The sequence below is a fragment of the Phyllobates terribilis genome, unplaced genomic scaffold (assembly GCF_046119375.1).
Source record: "Phyllobates terribilis strain yellow unplaced genomic scaffold, ASM4611937v1 Scaffold_9__5_contigs__length_417890890, whole genome shotgun sequence".
NCBI classification, from domain to species: domain Eukaryota; kingdom Metazoa; phylum Chordata; class Amphibia; order Anura; family Dendrobatidae; genus Phyllobates; species Phyllobates terribilis.
Genome location: NW_027362769.1, coordinates 150,530,672 through 150,553,893, shown reverse-complemented (window position 1 = coordinate 150,553,893; position 23,222 = coordinate 150,530,672). Strand labels below are relative to the sequence as shown.

The following is a 23,222-nucleotide window of genomic DNA, read 5'->3' as shown; positions in this document are numbered from 1 at the left end:
ATGCACCGCTCCACACCCACACATGCGTATACGCTTCCTCATTTCAGCTGTTTTATGTTCTTCTCCTTATCCTCAGCCTCCACCACCACTATACCACCAGGGTGACCATGGTCCGTGTTGCCATTATTGAAAGTTCCTCCGTCCTTATTTTTGTCAGCTTTTGCTTGGAAGGCATAAGCAAAGACTGTGGGAGACCCACTCCCCAATAATGGGAATAATATTTTTAAGATGCTGTACTGTATGGCTCTTGTAAGGGGCATTAAAACCGTCTTGTTAAGCTACTGTGACCTCCACCACTTTTCCAAGGGGCATTAAAACCGTCTTGTTAAGCTACTGCGACCTCCACGTCTCTTCCGAGGGGCATTAAAACCGTCTTATTAAGCTACTGTGACCTCCACCACTTTTCCAAGGGGCATTAAAACCGACTTGTTAAGCTACTGCGACCTCCACGTCTCTTCCGAGGGGCATTAAAACCGTCTTGTTAAATCACTCTGAACTCCACAGCTCTTCCAAAGGGTATTGAAATGTTGTTTTTAATTAACTCTAACCTCCATGACTCTTCGAACGGGCATTGCATTTCCTCCTAATTTTTGGCAGCTTTTGCTTGGAAGGCATAAGCAAAAGACTATGGGAGACCCACTCCCCAATAATGGGAATAATGTTTGTAATATGCTGTACTGCATGGCTCTTGTAAGGGGCATTGCAAGTTCCTCCGTCCTTATTTTTGGCAGCTTTTGCTTGGAAGGCATAAGCAAAGACTATGGGAGACCCACTCCCCAATAATGGGAATAATGTTTTTAAGATGCTGTACTGCATGGCTCTTGTAAGGGGCATTGCAAGTTCCTCCGTCCTAATTTTTGGCAGCTTTTGCTTGGAAGGCATAAGCAAAGACTATGGGAGATCCACTCCCCAATAATGGGAATAATGTTTGTAATATGCTGTACTGCATGGCTCTTGTAAGGGACATTGCAAGTTCCTCCGTCCTAATTTTTGGCAGCTTTTGCTTGGAAGGCATAAGCAAAGACTTTGGGAGACCCACTCCCCAATAATGGGAATAATGTTTTTAAGATGCTGTACTGTATGGCTCTTGTAAGGGGCATTAAAACCATCTTGTTAAGCTACTGCGACCTCCACCACTTTTCCAATGGGTATTAAAACCGTCTTGTTAAGCTACTGCGACCTCCACGTCTCTTCCGAGGGGCATTAAAACCGTCTTGTTAAGCTACTGCGACCTCCACCACTTTTTCAAGGGGCATTAAAACCGTCTTGTTAAGCTACTGTGACCTCCACCACTTTTCCAAGGGGCATTAAAACCGTCTTGTTAAGCTACTGCGACCTCCACCATTTTTCCAAGGGGCATTAAAACCGTCTTGTTAAACTACTGTGACCTCCACGTCTCTTCCGAGGGGCATTAAAACCGTCTTGTTAAGCTACTGTGACCTCCACCACTTTTCCAAGGGGCATTAAAACCGTCTTGTTAAGCTACTGCGACCTCCACGTCTCTTCCGACGGGCATTAAAACCGTCTTGTTAAGCTACTGCGACCTCCACCACTTTTTCAAGGGGCATTAAAACCGTCTTGTTAAGCTACTGCAACCTCCACGTCTCTTCCGAGGGGCATTAAAAGCGTCTTGTAAAACCACTCTGAACTCCACAGCTCTTCCAAGGTGCATTGAAATGTTGTTTTTAATTACCTCTAACCTCCACGACTCTTCCAACGGGCATTGCATTTCCTCCTAATTTTAGTCAGCTTTGGCTTTTTAATGCAAAGGCGAAAACTAAGGAAGACCCACTCCTCAATAATGGGTAGAAGGTTTTTAGTACGCTGTAATCCACGTCTGTTTCAAGGGGCATTGCAGTTCCTCATAATTTTTGGAAAGCCTTCCATTCACTGCTTAGGCCAACAGTGTACGGGAGACCCAGTTGCTATAAATGGAAAAAACGGTTTAGTTAAGGCCCTCTGACCTCCATGTCACTTCCAAGGGGCATTGGAGTGTCTCGAAATTTTTGGTAGGCAATGGGCATTGCACTCACTGTATGCCCTATAACTGTGTAGCCTAACCGCTCCTTTTGGTACAGAAACATATCCTACAAGACATGTGTGGTTGACTGGCCTGATATTGATGTGAATGGTCCCTGTTCCTCCTGCTCTTTCTCCTTTGACACCACCTCATCCATCATTTATCACCTGAAGCTTTGTTTTAACGGGAGTCATAGAACTGGCATAGTAGCAGGAAAACATCCGGCAATCTTCGGAGGAGGTAAGATATGCGCCAAAACGCTGACCACCTCAGGCCTAGCCGCTACTACATACATGCGCTTGCATTCCTAGAAAACAATGCAGATGCTAACTTCTATCATCATCATCATGCTCCTCACCTTGGCACTCTCAACTCCCCTGATGGAGAAGCCAGGGCCCACCGGAGGAGTCTGGTTCTCTGGTGGGCTCGTCCAATGCTGCCCTAAAGCAGGCCAGGCTAAGAAAAGTGTGTGGGAAGGTAACAGGAGAAATAGGGGCAGCTGGGGACCGTTTATGGACACCCGGCCGCCCCCTGGCGGCTGGGGACCGAGCGTGGACACCCGGCCGCCGGGCGGCTGGGGACTGAGTATGGATACCAGGCCACCGACGCAGCAATGACGTGGTGGCCGGTGTCTGCCTCCACATGCCTAAAAGGTACAATTTCAAGTGCAAGCAAGCAGTATGGTATTGCAGCCTGGGGGTGGGTGGGTGGTAGGCTGCATACTTGTGCTTGCATTGCAAGGAATGGGGGAGGTACAATTGAACACAGCCCTGGGACAAGGACTAGCACAGGGATAGTTACAAGTGTGCATCTTCTGATGCGGCAAGATTCACTTCTGATGGGCACACTTTTAGGCAGTGACCTGGTGTCAGAGATACTTCCATGGGTCTTCCCCATGCTGTTCCCATGTCTTTTCAGCACTGTATGCATGTGTCACACAGCACATGGCCAGATAAGATTGTAAAATGTTAAAATGACATTTCCCGGTGAATGCATTTGTCACGGTTGAAAGCAATACAAAAGTACAAAAACGCATAAAAAATGCTACTTGTGAACATAGCCCAAGGTGTGGAGGAGTATTTTTGTTTTTGGTTATTTATTTTACCTTATACACAAGTCTTTACCCTGGAAAGGAACTTCCTTAACATATTTCACATGAAAACCGTTTCAGTTTCGTTTTTGAACGTTTTATTGTGAGCCCGTAAAAGTGGCTTAATACCTCTGACCACGTTGTTGACAGCAGTGACCTAGGGGTCAGAAATGCTTCCTGGGGCAATCCCCATGCTGTCCCCATGTCATTTGAACACTGTCACTATCGTTTTGAGCACTTTTTAGGCTTTCTACAGACTGCCGGGGGTGCCGCCGCAAAAATGCTCGGTCTCCCATAGACTAACATTGGGCTCATTGCTCGGGTCGAGCACCCGAGTATGACGGCGAGCTCGGCCCGAGCTTCGAGCACCCGAGCATTTTAGTGCTCGCTCAACACTAGACATAACATTATGATCAGTGGGGCTCTACATGGCAGCATGATAGCGCAGCAGGTACTACAAAATAATGTGTGGTGCAGTCCCTTCATACGGAGAATAGCGAGAAGGAGAGCAGTCGGACCTCCACTGTTCAGAATATAATGGCATATCCTTGCAATGTGCCATCTATTAATATGGAAAATCCTTTGAATGACTTATTTACTGTCATTTTTTACTTTTGGAGAAGATCGTTCAAAAGAAGAGAAATAGGGGTTACAGACTGAGCTCTCAGGTCGATCTCACTGACCGTTATGACAGCTAATTCGTTCGGCATTCTTCTATTTACTGTGACATATAAAGGTTGTAGAAGCTAAACGATCCAAAAATTTTCAGAAAGTCGTATTGTAAAAATGAGTTTTAGCTGAAATGCTTTTTTTTTTAATTTAGGTAAAAACTTCCTTTAAGAAGGGGTTTATTTTTTCAGCACATTAATCAACCACTCAGCGTGGATTTACAGTAAAACGAAACTAAAACAATTTCGAGTAAAACAAGTTTTCCAATCCAGAACATTTATTTTCACTTTTGCCACTCTGCTCAAAACCCTCAGGTACGTTCACAGCTCAGCAAAATATGGCTACAGGTCAGTTCTTTGGGGTAACGAGAACACAGTAAATAATGTTGTGCCGTTTGGTTTATAGGACAGCCAAATGAATGCAGTGGAACTGGTTAAGAAGGTGCTCCGGCTCATCTCCCTACCTCTCCCCTTTACTCAGGTCAGCAATGGACAGATTGCAGTGTAAGCACTTATACAGAGCAGCCTGATAAATGGCACTGTTGGTCGGTCACTATATGTTGGTATTATGTCAGCATCAAATGGCGGCATGTAGATTGTAAGTAGTGGCATAACTAGAGTCTGATGGTCCCCGGTGCAAGATTTGGACTGGGGCCATCCCCATCTTGATATATATATTTCCCAACCTGGTATATGTCCCTTTATCCTGGGCCCTAACCTGATATATACTGTATATACCCCATCCTGGTATATGTCCCCCGTTCTGCAGCTGTTCTTTAATGTATAGAAAAAAAAAATAAACCATTTTACTCACCAGGGGCGTACATAGAAGTCATGGGGCCCCATAGCAGAAGTATAATGCACAGCCCATAGTCCTCCCTATAGTATAATACACCCCCATAGTCGTTCATATAGTATAATGCATCCCATAGTCCTTCATATAGTATAATGCATCCCATAGTCCTCCATATATACTGTGTTCCAAATTATTATGCAAATAATATTTTCTCAGATTTTCCCAAATTACCTATATGAATTGCAGTCATTGTAATTTTCCAGTCAAATAACTATTAGAGTACAATTGAAAGGTTTTTGTACAAACTGCCTATGATAACAGTATATTTTTTAAAAAAATAAAAAACTCAAACTGCACTCAAAATGCATGTTCCAAATTATTATGCACAGCAGAGTTTTCAACCTTTTCATTTTAATAAAGAACAAAAAAATGTTCATTTTTGAAATTATAAGCATTAGCAGGTTATTACAAACTGAAATCAAACAGTTTTCAACTCAAAACTTTATTCTTGGTGATGTTACATTTGCACATAGGACCCCTTGTTCGAAAGGAGCTTCTGAACTCTCTCGTCCATTGAATTTGTCAGGTTTTGGATGGTTTCTGCTTCAATTGTTTTGCATGAGGACAGAATACCCTCCCAGAGCTGTTGCTTAGAGGTGAACTGCCTCCCGCCATCATAGACACTCCTTTTGATGATGCTCCAGAGGTTCTCAATGGGGTTGAGGTCAGGGGAGCATGGGTGCCACACCATAAGTTTGTCCCCTTTTATGCCCATAGTAGCCAGAGATGCAGATGTGTTATGTGCAGCATGAGACTGGGCATTATCATGCATGAAATGATCTCGATGGTCCAGATGGATGGAGTGGAGGATGGCTGGTTGATGGACACCCCATGCAAACACGGCTACGGCGCTAACAAGGAGTAGGTGGAGTAATGTTTTGGGCTGGAATCATGGGGAGAGAGATTGTCGGCCCTTTTAGGATCCCTGAAGGGGTAAAGATGAACTCCATAATGTATTTTGAGTTTCTCAAACAGCACTTCCTTCCATGGTTCAAGAAGAAGAACCATGCATTCCCCAGCAAGATCATTTTCATGCATAATAATGCCCCGTCTCATGCTGCACATAACACATCTGCATCTCTGGCTGCTATGGGCATAAAAGGGGACAAACTTATGGTGTGGCACCCATGCTCCCCTGACCTCAACCCCATTGAGAACCTCTTGAGTATCATCAAAAGGAGTGTCTATGATGGCGGGAGGCAGTTCACATCTAAGCAACAGCTCTGGGAGGGTATTCTGTCCTCATGCAAAACAATTGAAGCAGAAACCATCTAAAACCTGACAAATTCAATGGACGAGAGAGTTCAGAAGCTCCTTTCGAACAAGCGGTCCTATGTGCAAATGTAACATCACCTAGAATAAAGTTTTGAGTTGAAAACTGGTTGATTTCAGTTTGTAATAACCTGCTAATGCTTATAATTTCAAAAATGAACATTTTTTTTGTTCTTTATTAAAATGAAAAGGTTGAAAACTCTGCTGTGCATAATAATTTGGAACATGCATTTTGAGTGTAGTTTGAGTTTTTTATTTTTTTTTTAAATATACTGTTATCATAGGCAGTTTGTACAAAAACCTTTCAATTGTACTCTAATAGTTATTTGACAGGAAAATTACAATGACTGCAATTCATATAGGTAATTTGGGAAAATCTGAGAAAATATTATTTGCATAATAATTTGGAACACAGTGTAGTATAATGCACCCCCCAAAGTCCTTAATATAGTATGATGCATCCCCCATAGTCCTTTATATAGTATAATGTACCCCATAGTCCTCCATATAATAGAATTCACCCTGTAGTCCTTCATATAATAGAATGCTCCCTCCATAGTCCTCCATATAATAGAATGCTCCCTCCATAGTCCCCCATATAATAGAATGCACCCTCCATAGTCCTCCATATAACAGAATGCACCCTCCATAGTCCTCCATATAATATAATGCACCCTCTATAGTCCTCTATATATAATACAACCCCCATAAAGTGTAATGCACCTCCATATATAATGCACAGCCCATAGTCCTTCATATAGTATAACACACAGCTCATAGATGAGGGGGCCAAAATTTCTCCTGAGCGTTGTAAAAGACTCATTGCCAGTTATCGCAAACACTTTATTGCAGTTGTTGCTGCTAATGGTGGTCCAACCAGCTATTAGGTTTAGGGGACAATCACTTTTTCACACAGGGCCCTGTAGGTTTGGATTTCTTTTTCCCTTAATAATAAACACCTTCATTTAACCCCTTTAAAGCCCATGACGTATTAATACGCGTCTGTGCCCTGAGCTTTAAGAGCCTGACCCGTATTATTACTGCATGGCGATCGCGCAAGCACACAGGCTGTGCGGGCCCGATCGCCGCCGGGTGTCAGCTGATTGTCACAGCTGACACCCGGTACTATGTGCAGGGGGCGGTCCCGCACTGCTCCTGGCACATTAACCCCCGCAATGCTGCGATCGAAGTCGATCGCAGCATTGCGGTGGCAAGGGGAGGTGATCGCAATACTCACCTCCTCTTCCGGCCTCCAGCGCTGTCTGCCGCGGCTTCCCGGATGTTGCCATGATGACCCTATGTCGTAATGACAACATCCGGGTCACCAGACAGCAGGAAGATAGTTTGGTCATGTGCAGTGCATGACCAAATGATCTTCTCCCTGTGCAGCGCTGACAGCCTGCATAGCACAGGGATGGTGCTCCATTCCTGTGCTATGCAGGCGATCAGAATAAAAAAAGTGAAAGTCCCATAGTGGTACAAAGTATAAAAGTAAAAAAAATCTCAGAAAGTGAAAAAAAAAAAAATAAATAAAAATTGGAAAAATATTTAAAAAAAATAAAAAAAATAATCCATCAAAAATAAAAATATAATGTACCCATCAATAAATATTATTATGAAAAAAAACAAAACAATAAAAGTACACATATTTGGTCTCGCCGCATCCAGAACGACCTGACCTATAAAACTGTCCCACTAGTTAACCCCTTCAGTGAATACGGTAAAAAAAAAAAAAAAAAAGCAAAAAACAATGCTTTATCACCATACCACCAAACAAAAAATGGAATAACACGCGATCAAAAAGATGAATATAAATAAAAATGGTACCGCTGAAAACGTCATCTCATCCCACAAAAAACAAACCGCCATACAGCTCCATCAGCCGAAAAATAAAAAAGTTCCAGCTCTCAGAATAAAGCGATGCAAAAAAATATTTTTTTCTATAAAATAGCTTTTATTGTGTAAAAGCGCCAAAACACAGAAAAATTATATAAATGTGGTACCGCTGTAAACGTACTGACCCGAAGAATAAAGCTGCCTTATCAATTTTACCACACGCGGAACAGAATAAAAAGATTTAAAAAAAACAATTCCTGAATTGTTGTTTTTTGTTTATTCTGCCTCCCAAAAATTGGAATAGAAAGCGATCAAAAAATGTCACGCACCTGAAAATGGCACCAATAAAAAAGTCAACTCATCCCGCAAAAAACAAGTCATCACATGACTCTGTCCGCCAAAATATGGAAAAATTATAGCTCTCAAAATATGGCAATGCAAAAACTAGATTTTACAAAAAATGCGTCTTTTAGTGTCTGACAGCTGTCAATCATAAAAGCCCGATATGATTCTGGTATCGCTGTAATCGCACCGACCCGAAGAATAAAGTCGTCTGAACCCTTATATCTCACTAGGAACGGCGTAAAAAATAAACTCTCGGGTTAGGGTTGTGCTAGGGTTAGGGTTAGGGTTGGGTTAGGGTTAGGGTTAGGGTTGGGATTTTTTTCAAAAGTAAAAAAAAAAAGAAAAAGATGATGATATGGCGACTAGTGTTGAGCGTAAGTTCTCGCTACTTGAGTTTGCATCGGGTACTTGGGTATGCACTGAGTATCGCTGGTGCTCGAGTCTCCGCCCCATATGCTTCGCGGCCAAAAAATCCTCGCGGGGATTGCCTGCCATGCATGAGCGATTCCCCCATGTTTATTTTGGGTGTCTAACAACCGTGAAACATGTGGAGCGGGGACTCGAGCATGTCACTCGAGCACCTGCGATACATGGTGCATACCCGAGTACCCGATGCAAACTCAAGTAGCGAGCACTTGCGCTCAAGACTAATGACAACTTATTCAATATGATGACCTAATGTTATCAAATTCTGTGTCGTACCTCTGGCTTCAAAATGTTCACTATACCCCTTGATAAAATCTTTGAGGGGTGTAGCTCCCAAAATGGGTCACTTGTGGGGGGTTTCAACTATTTAGGCACATCAGGGGCTCTCCAAATGCGACATGGCGTTCGCTCTCAATTCCAGCCAATTTTGTGTTAAAAAAGTCACACAGTGCTCCTTCACTCCTGAACCCTGCCGTGCGCCCAAACACTGTATTTTCCCCACATATGGGGTATTGGCGTACTCAGGAGACATTGCACAAAAGTTTTTGGGGTCCATTTTCTCCTCTTACCCTTGTGAAAATAAAAAAATTGGGGCTAAAACATCATTTTTGTGGAAAAAGTTTGATTTTTTTATTTTCACGGCTCCATGTTATAAACTTCTGTAAAGGACTTGGGGGTTCAGGGTGCTCACCACACATCTAGATAAGTTCCCTGAGAGGTCTAGTTTCCAAAATGGTATCACTTGTGGGGGTTTTCCACTGTTTAGGCACATCAGGGGCACATCCGCTAATTACTCAAGCAAATTTTACAATCAAAAAGTCAAATGCCGCTCCTTTCCCTTCTGAACCCTGCCGTGCACCCAAACAGTGGTTTTCCCCCACATATGGGGTATCTGCGTGCTCAGGGGAAATTGCACAACAAATTTTGGGGTCCATTTTTTCCTGTTACCCCTGCGAAAATAAAAAAAATGGGTTTAAAATAACATTTTTGTGAAAAAAGTTAATTGTTAATTTTTTTCTTCCACATTCCAAAAATTCCTGTGAAGCACCTGAAGGGTTAATAAAGTTCTTGAATGTGGTTTTGAGCACCTTGAGGGGTGCACTTTTTAGAATGGTGTCGCTTTGGGGTATTTTCTGTCATAAAGACCCCTCAAAGTGACTTCAAATGTGATGTGGTCCCTAAAAAAATGGTTTTGTAAATTTTGTTGGAAAAATGAGAAATCGCTGGTCAACTTTTAACCTTTATAGCTCCCTAATAAAAAAAAAATTTGGTTCCAAAATTGTGCTGATGTAAAGTAGACATGTGGGAAATGTTATTTATTAACTCTTTTGTGTGACATATCTCTCTGATTTAAGGGTATAAAAATTAAAATTTTGAAAATTGCAAAATTTTCAAAATTTTTGCCAAATTTCCATTTTTTCACAAATAAACACAAGTGATATCAAAGAAATTTTACCACAATCATGAAGTACAATATGTCACGAAAAAACAATCTCAGAATCAGGGGGATCCGTTGAAGCGTTCCAGAGTAATTACCTCATAAAGTGACAGTGGTCAGAATTGTAAAAATTGGCCCGGTCATTAACGTGCAAACCACCTTGGGTTGTAAAGGGGTTAAAAACTGCATTTTGTGTTTACTTGTGTTATCTTTGTCTAATATTTAAATTTGCTTTGTGATCTGAAACATTTAAATGTGACAAACATGCAAAAGAATAAGAAATCAGGAAGGGGGCAAACACTTTTTCACACCACTGAAGCTCTAGTTGAGTGGGCTCTTAGGGTAAGTGCCCATGATGCAGAAATGCTGCTGATTTTTTCTGCATCTCCCTGGCAGAAAAAACGCATGCGGATTTTACATGTGTTTTTCCTGCCAGGTAGAAGTGTTTGTGAAGCGTTTTTGCATGCATTTTCGCATGCGGGTTATCAAGCACTTTTCCAAGTGATTTTAGCATCACTTGGAAAGTGCTTGACAACTTGGTCACACTATATAAATCCATGCAACCGGCATGGATTTATATAGTGTGACCAAGTTAATAGTTAAAAAAAGAATAAAAATGGTAAAAAATAAAAAAAAAACATTATACTCACCTTCTGATGGCCCGCTGTCTTCTCCCCGGTGCGTCCTGGGTCCCCGGTGGCTCGCGATGGTGTAAAAGGACCTTCCATGACGTCATTTAGTCATGTGACAGGTCACGCGACCACCGACGTCAGTGGTTGCGTGACCTGTCACATGACTAAATGACGTCATGGAAGGTCCTATTACACCATCGCGAGCCACCGGGGAGCCAGGACGCATCGGGGAGAAGACCACGGGCCATCAGAAGGTGAGTATAATGTTTATTTTTTATTTTAAATTCTTTTTTTTTTAACAGGTACTATGGTACCCGGGTCTAGAGGAGAGTCTCCTCTTCTCCAGACCCGGATACCATCCACACATTGAATCGTTTAATATCCGCATGTGCACATGTAGTCATGCAGATATTATGCGATTAAATGCAAGTCAATGGCGGAAATTACACCGCGTTTCCGCAAAAATAATGGACATGCTGCGGATTTTTCCGCAATGATAATCTGTAGCGGAAATTTCTGCAGCATGTGCACAGCTCATGCGGATTATCATTGGGGACCATGGGGCACGTATTACCAAGCGTTTTTTAAGCGTTTTCGCTGTGGAAATTCCATGGCAAAAACGCTTGAAAAACGCATAGTGGGCACGCAGTCTTATAGCTTGTGGAGCCTGACAGCCTGCTTGCTCATGGCAAATAGTAATAGTCTGCCTCAACCATCTTGATAAGGACACTTTTGATACCGTCTTACCCCTGTTCTTCTCTGAGAAGGAAAGGAAGAGATGTTTTGACTTCCTGTGCTGTTTTGTGTGGCTCACATATGCCTTTAGAGCCCTGCTAACATCCAGGGAATGCAGGATTCTCTCTTCATCGGAAGAGGGATCCAGATAAGAAACTGGCAGCTCTATCTGTTGGTTTATATTAGAGAAGGAAGGCACTTTAGGGGTAAAAGAAGGTAATGTTCTTAACAGGATTCGATCTTGTAGAAATAGATAAGGCTCTCTGGAAGCCAGAACCTGAATCTCTCTTACTCTACTTGCAGACATAATACACTGTGTTCCAAATTATTATGCAAATAATATTTTCTCAGATTTTCCCAAATTACCTATATGAATTGTAGTCATTGTAATTTTCCAGTCAAATAACTATTAGAGTACAATTGAAAGGTTTTTGTACAAACTGCCTATGATAACAGTATATTTTTAAAAAAATAAAAACACTCAAACTGCACTCAAAATGCATGTTCCAAATTATTATGCACAACAGAGTTTTCAACCTTTTCATTTTAATAAAGAACAAAAAAATTGTCATTTTTGAAATTATAAGCATTAGCAGGTTATTACAAACTGAAATCAAACAGTTTTCAACTGAAAACTTTATTCTAGGTGATGTTACATTTGCACATAGGACCCCTTGTTCGAAAGGAGCTTCTGAACTCTCTCATCCATTGAATTTGTCAGGTTTTGGATGGTTTCTGCTTCAATTGTTTTGCATGAGGACAGAATACCCTCCCAGAGCTGTTGCTTAGATGTGAACTGCCTCCCGCCATCATAGACACTCCTTTTGATGATGCTCCAGAGGTTCTCAATGGGGTTGAGGTCAGGGGAGCATGGGGGTCACACCATAAGTTTGTCCCCTTTTATGCCCATAGCAGCCAGAGATGACAAAAATAGGAAACATTCTCACTGGCACGACTATGTTTCAATAGCTTTAGCACAGCTGTGTCAACCTTTAGGGGTTCACTCCACATGTTCTCCTGTTCTGGATCAATGACATGCATTGATTTAAATCTTTTATTTAGGAAATAACATTCATCAGGGTTTTTCCACTCATTCGCAATTAGCCCCATAATCTCTGCATACAGAACATTCTCAGGATCCAGATTTTTAACCATCGTAGACATCTTCTCTAGTGGAGACAGGTTAATGTCCTGGTCGCTCTCGCTCTCAGAGAGTGAAGTATAAACCTAGTCTATAATCCTGAACTGTTCTGTATCCTCTGATTATCTAGGAGGAGAGACCTTTTCATGGTCCCTGATCTGGGTGAGCTGGATTCAGGAAGTTTCATCATAACCCCATCTGTCTTGGGATGAAGCTTGGCTGTATTGTCTGAATGCATCATGTACAAAGTACTTCAACCACAGCATCATTTCCCTTTTAGAGAGGTCTTGCTCCTCTATAGGGTAATCATTCTGCCTGCAGAAAAATAATATTCACTGCCATCTGGCAGAGAAGTATCGCAAGATCTGTATGACAGGTGCTTCAGTTTTCCTGAAGCCTTTCTTCTCCCAGAACCTCTATCCGCAGAGCCTTGAGACATCTGACAGCAGTGGTGCTGAGAAATGTTTTCCTGCTCCTTTAAGTACTCAGGTTTGACCTGGAAGTTACACACATCTTATAGCAGTGCACAAGTTACATCAGAGGTGTATCTAGGTTTTCTGGCACCCGATGCAAGAATTTAGTTTGGCGCCCTCCCTCCCCCAAGCACATATGCGATGTGCACACGTAGTCACTTGCCAACCAGCTGCTCTTCCTAGTTCTCTCAATGTTCAGCGAAAAACAGAGAAACATGAAGAGAAGCTCGCTGTCACGTGACCATAAGTATGAAAATCACATATGAGTGAAGTGGCCATGTGATGACTGGTGGAACCAGCAAGTGACGCGCCCCCTGGGCCGTGGGGTACTCAGTAACCGGGCCGGTCGATGCTGGGGGATGTCACAGTGGCAGTGACCCAGTCCGTGACCCAGGGCGGTCAATTAAAAGAAAAGGTAAAAGGGGAATAAAGTTCTTAGAGATAATGTTCGTGACGCCACCTGTGGTATGCGGCTATATGGGGCCGCCGCTGAGGTGCAGATCCTCTGGAGCCGATAGTGACGCAGCAGAGTTGATTCAGCTCTCCACAGGCAGAACTAAGCTCCAGGTCAGTAGATGGTGATTTTATGGGGTAGATGTTGTTGGTGCGGTGTAGTGCAGGGGATGGCGCAGATAATGACCAGTCCACAGCATAACGGCGGTTTCCTCTTATCTTTACTTGCGGTTTGTTAAGCAGACCGGGGCACGGGAACTAGCTGGTAGTAGAGGTCCGGGTGGCCTGGAAGGAAGTTGGGGATCCACCTCGCCAGGTGGAGTTGTAGGCCTTCCCTCTGCGCTAATCTCTTTGGCCCTGCTGCTTGAAGCTATGCTGCGGCCCTCGTCCCTGAGTAAAACGTCTTTTTCCTCTCCCGTATGGCAGGCAGCTCGGGCCTTCCTTAAGTGTCGCTCCCACGTGGCGGTGCTGGGCCCTATGGTGCTGCTGTGTCGCCGGGCGTCTGGTGGGGCCAAGAGACCTGCAGTCTCCTGGCCCTTGGATTCTGCTGCTGGGCCTTCAGTGCCCCACAACCATGGACTCCGGTGTCCGGTTCCTTTGCGCTTCTCTCCTCTGGGGCGAGCTTGTACACAGCACCCTTCCCCAGGTCCTTCCTCGTCGCTCTCCTGTCTCCAACTCCTCTCAACCCACTCTACTAACCCCGCCTTCAGATTCCAGTTTGAAGGGGAGGAGGTCCCCTTTCTGGTCTGGAGCCAGGAAAGTGTTGAATGCTGGTAAACCTGACTAGGGGACCCCTCCTTACTTCCAGGCATGGCATCACCCCTTGTGAGGGAGGCAATGCCTCTGTGGCAACCGGACCCCTGGGGTACCACACAAGCACAGCTGAATTCTGACAGTGAGTATATTACACGCTGTTAGGATTGGGATGATACAGGGCTTCATTTTATAATTAAAGAGCTTGTCCAGGTTTGACATCAAAGTCTGCAGTCACTCTATGTGACTGCAGACTTCTGAATTCTCACAGTGCATGCACAGCACACTTTTAGGATTCTTCATTGCCAAGAGTGGATGGTCGTGTCAGCATAATTCTGGCCACATTCCGACTAGACGTGTCCGGCTTCACTCAATTCATTTTCATTGAATGAGGCCACGCAAGTCTAGTCGGCACGTGACCGCATGTATGCAAATCGCCGGCCCGAGTGAATCTGACAGCATGCAGTGCGCACTGTGAGAATTTAGAAGTCTGCAGTCACATAGAATGACTGCAGACTCAGCACAAACTTGGACAACCCCTTTAATGCTCCTAACATAAATATGAGAATTAGTCAGTATCACAAAAACATTTCATTTACATCTAGGTACCTGATAGATGACGCTGTCTCTGGAGTCGTTCTCTTTCTTTTCTTTTTCATCTTGTCCAGACTCGATGATGACTTTTCTCATCCACAGCACGTTTCTGCAGACTTCCATCTTCTCCGGTCTTCTGCAGCACATCCCCACACGATGCCCTTAAAGATAGCAGTGCCATTATAATGCTCCTGAATAAAAATATCTGCCCTACGCTGAGCCCCTGAAAAAATAATTGCCCTTCACTATATTCCCTGCACAAAATATGAACCCAAACTCTCCCTCTTATTGTACATGCCCTCCACACTGCCCTCTCACAGTGTCCCCCCCTATAGGGCCCAGTCTCTATACTGTGCCTCCTCTTCACACTCCCCCTCCTTGGCATACTATCTCCTTCAGGCTGTGCTCTTATACTGTCCCCCCATGCTACACCCCCCCACACTACTCAGTCTCTATTCTGTGCCCACTCACATTTTTCTCCCCCTATAATTTCTCCTCACACTATTCCCCTCAATAGTCTACACAGACATTTCCCTCTCCCTTCTCATACGGTCTCCTCTCACATCCCCCCTGCTAACCATACTGTCTCCTCACATATTTACCCCTCCGCGCTCCATACCGCCTCCTCACACATCCCTCCCGACTCCCGATACTGTGTCTGCACATAGCCCATTACCCTCGCTCTCCATACATTTTTCCTCTTGCTACTCATACTGTGTCTGCACCCATCCCCCCACTCACCATTCTGTCTGCTCCCATACCCCCACTCACTCGCCATACATTCCCCCCCTTCTCTGTCCATGTTGCGTTCACACCCATCCTCCCGCATTCACCCCCCCACTCACCATACTGTGTCTGCACCTCCCCGCCACTCAACATACTGTGTCTGCACCTGTTCCTCCCTTGCTCCTGAAACTTGTGTCCTCAAATCCTCATCACTAAAATAAATCACCCCTCCTCCACACAGATTAAATTCCCCCCTCCTCCACACAGATTAAATCTCCTCCCTCCACACAGATTAAATCCAACCCACACTGAATCTTCTGTGTCTTCAGCTCTGGAGCACAGAGCACTTACCACCGTTGCTTTCCTCTCTTCTGGGCGCCGGTGAGTGACGTCAGCAGTGTGATCACTTGACCTGATCGCGCTGCTGACGTCGCCCTGACCAGTCTGAAAGACGCAAGTACAATTGAACACTGGGAGCCGGCGGCTGCACGTTCTGGGAGGCGGCTGTCAACTTGAAAGCCGGTTCAGAGAATGGCCAAATCCCAGTGTGGGGAGCGGCAGAATGCAGCCCTGGCTTCCTCTTCATGTTCAGTTCATACTAAGGCGGGGACAGTGACGCCAGCGCTGATTGGGCGCTGGGCACCACGTGTCATTCCACCGCATCACAGCTCCAGGACCGCGAGCGCCGACACCACTGGAACGGAGCTGGCACGGGAGGGAAGTATAGGTTTTTTTATTTTATTGGGGCCGAACGAAAGACAATGATCAGCACTCCTATCCATGTGGACCCACACAGACAGGTGCCCCCTAAAGGAAGTATCTATATAAAATAAAATGAAAAAAAAGAGATACTTCCCAAAATTACCACCTGTCCCGTCAGAAAGACAGAAAAAAAAAAAGACCAGGGAAGGCGGGGGAACGATTAGGTATATGTATATAGCTGGAAGACAATTTAAACTAATTGCTATCACCTGTCCTTTGTTCCAGGAGGATAAAATCCCACATTGGTGCTGCTGCTGTAGGACGACAAGGAAAGACATATCTGGGCTGAGGTTGTATGCTGGTGCTGATTTGTAACCTTATTGTGTGTGACTTTATTCTTTGCCTTCCCTGTGGCTGCTAGTTTTCCTTCCCACCACTACCTGGAGTGAGGGTTTCCTTAATTAGTATGGCCACCGCTGAACACTTAATGCCTTCACCCTTGGTTAATTTTTCTTTTTTTTTTCCCTCCCCTTCTTCCAAGACCAGTAACTTTTATTTTTTATTTTTCTGTCAATATAGCCATATGAGGGCTTGTTTTTTGCAGGCTGAGTTGTACTTTTGAATGACAGCATTGAGTTTAGCACATAATGTACTGGAGAACGGGAAAAAAAAATTCAAGTGTGGTTAAATTGCAAAAAAAGTGAAATTCCACAATTGTTTTTGGCGTATAAAGTAAAACTGACCTGGCAATATGATTTCTCTAGTCAGAACGAGTATGCAAATACCAAACACGTATAGGTTCTTTTTTATTTAAGTGGGGGGAAAAAAATCCAAAATTTGGATGAAAAAAAAAGAAAAGTTTTTGGGTTTGTTGAAAATATGCAGCATCAAAAACTCACCATGGGCACACAGCCATAGGTGGATTATAATGAGGGCGACCGCCTGGGGCCCCGAGCCTGCAGAGGGCCCGCGGCTCCAGGCGGGGTGTCTAATGCCGGATTGCCCTCATTATATGTGCGGGCCGCCGCGGCACATACCGGTAGCAGTGGCGGGAGGGGGGGCCCAGGAGGGGGGGCCCCGTACCGCTCCCCCAGCAGCAGCCGCCGCTACTTCTTCATCGGCCGGGCCAGCACTGCAGCAGTTAACTTCCCTGTGCTGGCCCGGCCGCGTCACTGCTAGGAGACACTGCCCTGTGCGCGGCCGTGTCTCCTAGCTATGACGTCACGCAGTGCGCACCCGGCCTGCACTGCTTCTTACCACGGGAGAGGAGCAGGAGCCAGGAGGACTGGAGCCGGGGGATGGTGAGTGTGTGTGTGTGTGTGTGTGTGTGTGTGTGTGTGTGTGTGTGTGTGTGTGTGGCCAGATGTCATTGTGTGATGTCTGTGTGTGTGTGGCCAGATGTCATTGTGTGATGTCTGTGTGTGTGTGGGCAGATGTCATTGTGTGATGTCTGTTTGTGTGTGTGTGGGCAGATGTCATTGTGTGATGTCTGTTTGTGTGTGTGGGGGGGCAGATGTCAGTGTGTGATGTCTGTGTGTGTGTGGGCAGATGTCAGTGTGTGATGTCTGTTTGTATGTGTGGGGGGGGGTAGATGTCATTGTGTGATGTGTGTGTGTGTAGGCAGATGTCATTGTGTGATGTCTGTTTGTATGTGTGGGGGGGGTAGATGTCATTGTGTGATGTCTGTGTGTGTGTAGGCAGATGTCATTGTGTGATGTGTGTGTGTGGGGGGGTAGATGTCATTGTGTGATGTCTGTTTGTGTGTGTGTGGGCAGATGTCATTGTGTGATGTCTGTTTGTGTGTGTGTATGTCTGTGTGTGTGTGGGCTGATGTGATTGTGTGATGTCTGTTTGTGTGTGTGGGCTGGTGTGTGTGTGGGGGGGGCAGATGTCATTGTGTGATGTCTGTTTGTGTATGTGGTGGGGTAGATGTCATTGTGTGATGTCTGTTTGTGTGTGTGTGGGCAGATGTCATTGTGTGATGTCTGTGTGTGTGGGCAGATGTCATTGTGTGATGTCTGTTTGTATGTGTGTGTGGGGGGGTAGATGTCATTGTGTGATGTCTGTTTGTGTGTGTGTGTGGGCAGATGTCATTGTGTGATGTCTGTTTGTGTGTGTGTATGTCTGTGTGTGTGGGCTGATGTCATTGTGTGATGTGTGTGTGGGCTGATGTCATTGTGTGATGTCTGTGTGTGGGCAGATGTCATTGTGTGATGTCTGTTTGTGTGTGTGTGTGTAGGCAGATGTCATTGTGTGATGTCTGTTTGTGTGGGGGGGGGGGCAGATGTGTGTGTGTGTGTGTGTGGGCAGATGTCATTGTGTGATGTCTGTTTGTGTGTGTGTGTGTGTGGGCAGATGTCATTGTGTGATGTCTGTGTGTGTGGGGGGGGGCAGATGTCATTGTGTGATGTGTGTGTGTGTGGGCAGATGTCATTGTGTGATGTCTGTTTGTGTGTGTGTGTGTGGGCAGATGTCATTGTGTGATGTCTGTTTGTATGTGTGTGTGGGGGTAGATGTCATTGTGTGATGTCTGTGTGTGTGTAGGCAGATGTCATTGTGTGATGTGTGTGTGTGGGGGGGTAGATGTCATTGTGTGATGTCTGTTTGTGTGTGTGTGGGCAGATGTCATTGTGTGATGTCTGTTTGTGTGTGTGTATGTCTGTGTGTGTGTGGGCTGATGTGATTGTGTGATGTCTGTTTGTGTGTGTGGGCTGATGTTTGTGTGTGTGTGGGGGGGGCAGATGTCATTGTGTGATGTCTGTTTGTGTATGTGGTGGGGTAGATGTCATTGTGTGATGTCTGTTTGTGTGTGTGTGGGCAGATGTCATTGTGTGATGTGTGTGTGTGGGGGGGCAGATGTCATTGTGTGATGTCTGTGTGTGTGGGCAGATGTCATTGTGTGATGTCTGTTTGTATGTGTGTGTGGGGGGGTAGATGTCATTGTGTGATGTCTGTTTGTGTGTATGTCTGTGTGTGTGGGCTGATGTCATTGTGTGATGTGTGTGTGGGCTGATGTCATTGTGTGATGTGTGTGTGTGTGTGGGCAGATGTCATTGTGTGATGTCTGTTTGTGTGTGTGTGTGTAGGCAGATGTCATTGTGTGATGTCTGTTTGTGTGGGGGGGGGCAGATGTGTGTGTGTGTGTGTGGGCAGATGTCATTGTGTGATGTCTGTTTGTGTGTGTGTGTGTGTGGGCAGATGTCATTGTGTGATGTCTGTTTGTGTGTGTGTGTGTGTGGGCAGATGTCATTGTGTGATGTCTGTTTGTGTGTGTGTGTGTGGGCAGATGTCATTGTGTGATGTCTCTGTGTGTGGGGGGGGGCAGATGTCATTGTGTGATGTGTGTGTGTGTGGGCAGATGTCATTGTGTGATGTCTGTTTGTGTGTGTGTGTGGGCAGATGTCATTGTGTGATGTCTGTTTGTATGTGTGTGTGGGGGGGTAGATGTCATTGTGTGATGTGTGTGTGTGTGTGGGCAGATGTCATTGTGTGATGTTTGTGTGTGTGTGTGGGCAGATGTCATTGTGTGATGTCTGTGTGTGTGTGTGGGCAGATGTCATTGTGTGATGTCTGTGTGTGTGTGTGGGCTGATGTCATTGTGTGATGTCTGTGTGTGTGTGTGGGCTGATGTCATTGTGTGATGTCTGTGTGTGTGGGCTGATGTCATTGTGTGATGTCTGTGTGTGTGTGTGTGGGCATGGGCAGATGTCATTGTGTGATGTCTGTTTGTTTGTGTGTGTAGGCAGATGTCATTGTGTGATGTCTGTTTGTGTGTGTGTGGGGGGGGCAGATGTCATTGTGTGATGTGTGTGTGGGCAGATGTCATTGTGTGTGTGTGTGTGTGTGTGGGCAGATGTCATTGTGTGATGTCTGTTTGTGTGTGTGTGTGGGCAGATGTCATTGTGTGATGTCTGTGTGTGTGTGTGTGTGTGTGTGGGCAGATGTTATTGTGTGATGTCTGTTTGTGTGTGTGTGGGCAGATGTCATTGTGTGATGTCTGTGTGTGTGTGTGTGTGTGTGGGCAGATGTCATTGTGTGATGTCTGTTTGTGTGTGTGTGTGTAGGCAGATGTCATTGTGTGATGTGTGTGTGTGGGCAGATGTCATTGTGTGATGTCTGTTTGTATGTGTGTGTGTGTGTGGGCAGATGTCATTGTGTGATGTCTGTTTGTATGTGTGTGTGTGTGTGGGCAGATATCATTGTGTCATGTCTGTTTATATGTATTTTTGTGTTTCAAATGTGTTTATGCGTGTATGTATATGTCTGTATATGTTTGTGTGTGTGCGTGACTGCGTGCGGCCTCCTGCTGAGTATAGTTGGCGCCGTGCGGCCTCCTGCTGTACCTGGGGGGGGCGCCGTGCGGCCCCCCGGTGTGTATAGATGGCTACGTGCGGCCCCCCGCTGTGTATAGATGGCTACGTGCGGCCCCCCGCTGTGTATAGATGGCTACGTGCGGCCCCTCGCTATGTATAGATGGCGCCATGCGGCCCCCCGCCGTGTATTGATGGCGCCGTGCGGCCCCCTGCTGTGTATAGATGGCGCCGTGCGGCTCCCCGCTGTGTATAGATGGCTACGTTCGGCCTCCTGCTGAGTATAGATGGCGCTGTTCGGCCTCCTGCTGTCTCTGGGGGGGCGCCGTGTGGCCTCCCGCTGTGTATAGATGGCTACGTGCGGCCTCCCGCTGACTATAGATTGCGCTGTGCGGCCTCCTGCTGTCTCTGGGGGGGGGGCGCCGTGCGACCTCCCGCTGTGTATAGATGGCTATGTGCGGCCTCCCGCTGAGTATAGATGGCGCTGTGTGGCCTCCTGCTGTCTCTGGGGGGGCGCAGTGCGGCCTCCTGCTGTGTATAGATGGCTACGTGCGGTCTCCCGCTGAGTATAGATAGCGCTGTGCGGCCTCCTGCTGTCTCTGGGGGTAGCGCCGTGCGGCATCTATACTCAGCAGGAGGCCGCACATAGCCATCTATAGACGTATACACAGCGGGAGGCCGCACGGCGCCATCTATACACAGCGGGAGGCCGCACGGCGCCATCTATACACAGCGTTAGGCCGCACGGCGCCATCTATACACAGCGGGAGTCTCAGTGCTTTGCAAGAGCAGTCAATAAATTCTGCTTGACTAATTCTGAGCACCATAAAGTCTGGTTCGCTTCTAACCTGCTGTCTTCATTTTCAGCTTGCTGAATTCTAACTCATTTACTGTCATTCGAGACGATGCCTTTGCGGGTCTCTTTCACCTTGAATACCTGTAAGTGCTCCACTTAATGTCATATTTTTGATTCTGTTCTTCTTCATCTTTTGGCATGTGAAATTGTATGAGCAAGTATTCATATGAATTTATGACCTACTTAAACCTCGAGGACCTTAAATTTTATTCAATCAAATTTTTTTCCAGTTTAAAACTATGGGACATATATGTGCCTTGGTCCTCAAAGGGTTTTTAAAGGGGCTGCAAACATAAATACGAAAAAAATAATTCAATTAGTGCTTTTTGTGTTCATTTAATTTTTATTTGAAGTCCATTTTTTTTTTATATACCTTGAAATTAAGCCCTACCCCATGGAATGAAGCCCTACCTACATGACATCTGAGAGCTACATGGATCCCGCTTGTGAGGTGCCTGTCCGTCACTACTATTCAGTTTTAGGGTCCACTCACTAAGCCATATATTCTCTCATGCAAGAGAATAGGGCCAATTATGCTAATGACACTCGGCTCAAACTCAGAGCTTCAACTGAGTGTGATCCGATTCTCTCGCAGCACAGATATGGAGAAGATGGAGAACTTACTTTCTCCATCTGCTCCATAGTCTCTGTGAGTGTTCATCGGACTGCACTTGGATGACATCCGAGTGCAGTCTAATGTTTTACGTGCACCCATAGACTTGTATGGGTGCACATGGTCCGAATATCGAATGAGATTATTTTCTCATGCCAATAATCACACTGTCCCATAGTATAACATAGGGCCGAGTCCTATCCGATAAAACATCACATAGCATTCAGCCGTGTTATACGACAGCGTGAGCGAGCCCTTAGAGTCAAGGAATATTTACATGCAGATGATGATATTACTCTCCAAGTGTATATTTTTTTAGGCAAGTTCATAGTAAATGCTTTGCCTTTTTGACATGTGATCAACTAAAGAACAAGAAAGATTTAGGACCTCGCCTATAGAGAAACGGAAAATAGTTTGGAGGACTTGCATGTCCTTTTTTATTTATTATGAGAAAATCATAAAAGATCCCGTTTTTTAACCATGCTGTGACTTTCTGCTGAGGGAGAGGGAGAGAGCTGCCCTATTCAGAGTCTGTAATAAGACCTGCTGACAAGTGTTGAAGATACAGTCTAATGTGAATTAACAATGAAAAAAAGTTAATTTCACAATTGGCTTGTATTTTTTTTTAATACAAACGTTTTTGTGTTTACAGCTCCTTTAAAGGGAATCTGTCATCAGGTTTTTGCCACCTAATCTGAGAGCAGCATAATGTAGGGTTAGAGGCACTGATTCCAGTAATGTGTCACTTACTGGGCTGCTTAGTGTTGTTTTGATAAAATCATTGATTTGTCAGAAGGTAATTATCACTAGATGACTAGTAAGTTCTGTAGGACCCCACCCCCATCACTGATCAGTAGATTTCACTGTACACTGAGCATGGGCAGAAAGCTGCCAATCAGTGGTGTGGGTGGGGCTATACAGAGCGCAGCATTCAGAGAGCTGCTAGATCTGCAGCAGATAAAACGGTGATTTTCTCAAAATGACAACAAGCAGCTGAAAAAGTGACACATCGCTGGAATCAGGGTATCTGCCCCAATATTGTGCTGCTCTCAGATGAGGCAGCACAATTAATATTGTGCCAAATTAATTTCCCGTGAACTATCACATGATCTATCACAGGGGATCATGTGACATGTCACGTGATAAATCAGGTGGGGGGGGGGCCCGCGCCTTCTAAACTGCCCGGGGCCCTTGCTACTCTTAATCCACCCCTGCACACAGCCTATGGAACCTTCAATGTGGAGTGTTCACAACAATGCTCTTCTTGTAAGGAAGTAGACATG

At 45.2% G+C, this 23,222-nt stretch overlaps 1 protein-coding gene across 2 annotated transcripts in view; it reads left to right on the top strand.

Moving 5' to 3' along the window:
• The first annotated feature begins 4,063 nt into the window (after positions 1 to 4,063).
• The window catches only part of LOC141160887 (protein mono-ADP-ribosyltransferase PARP15-like), a 108,834-nt gene continuing 89,675 nt past the window's right edge, over positions 4,064 to 23,222 (top strand). For both annotated transcript variants that reach the window (XM_073645691.1, XM_073645690.1), the window contains exons 1-4: positions 4,064 to 4,093; positions 4,185 to 4,259; positions 16,446 to 16,510; positions 21,338 to 21,409. The gene's annotated coding sequence lies outside the window, so the exon portion shown is untranslated. The remainder of the gene's footprint in view (positions 4,094 to 4,184; positions 4,260 to 16,445; positions 16,511 to 21,337; positions 21,410 to 23,222) is intronic.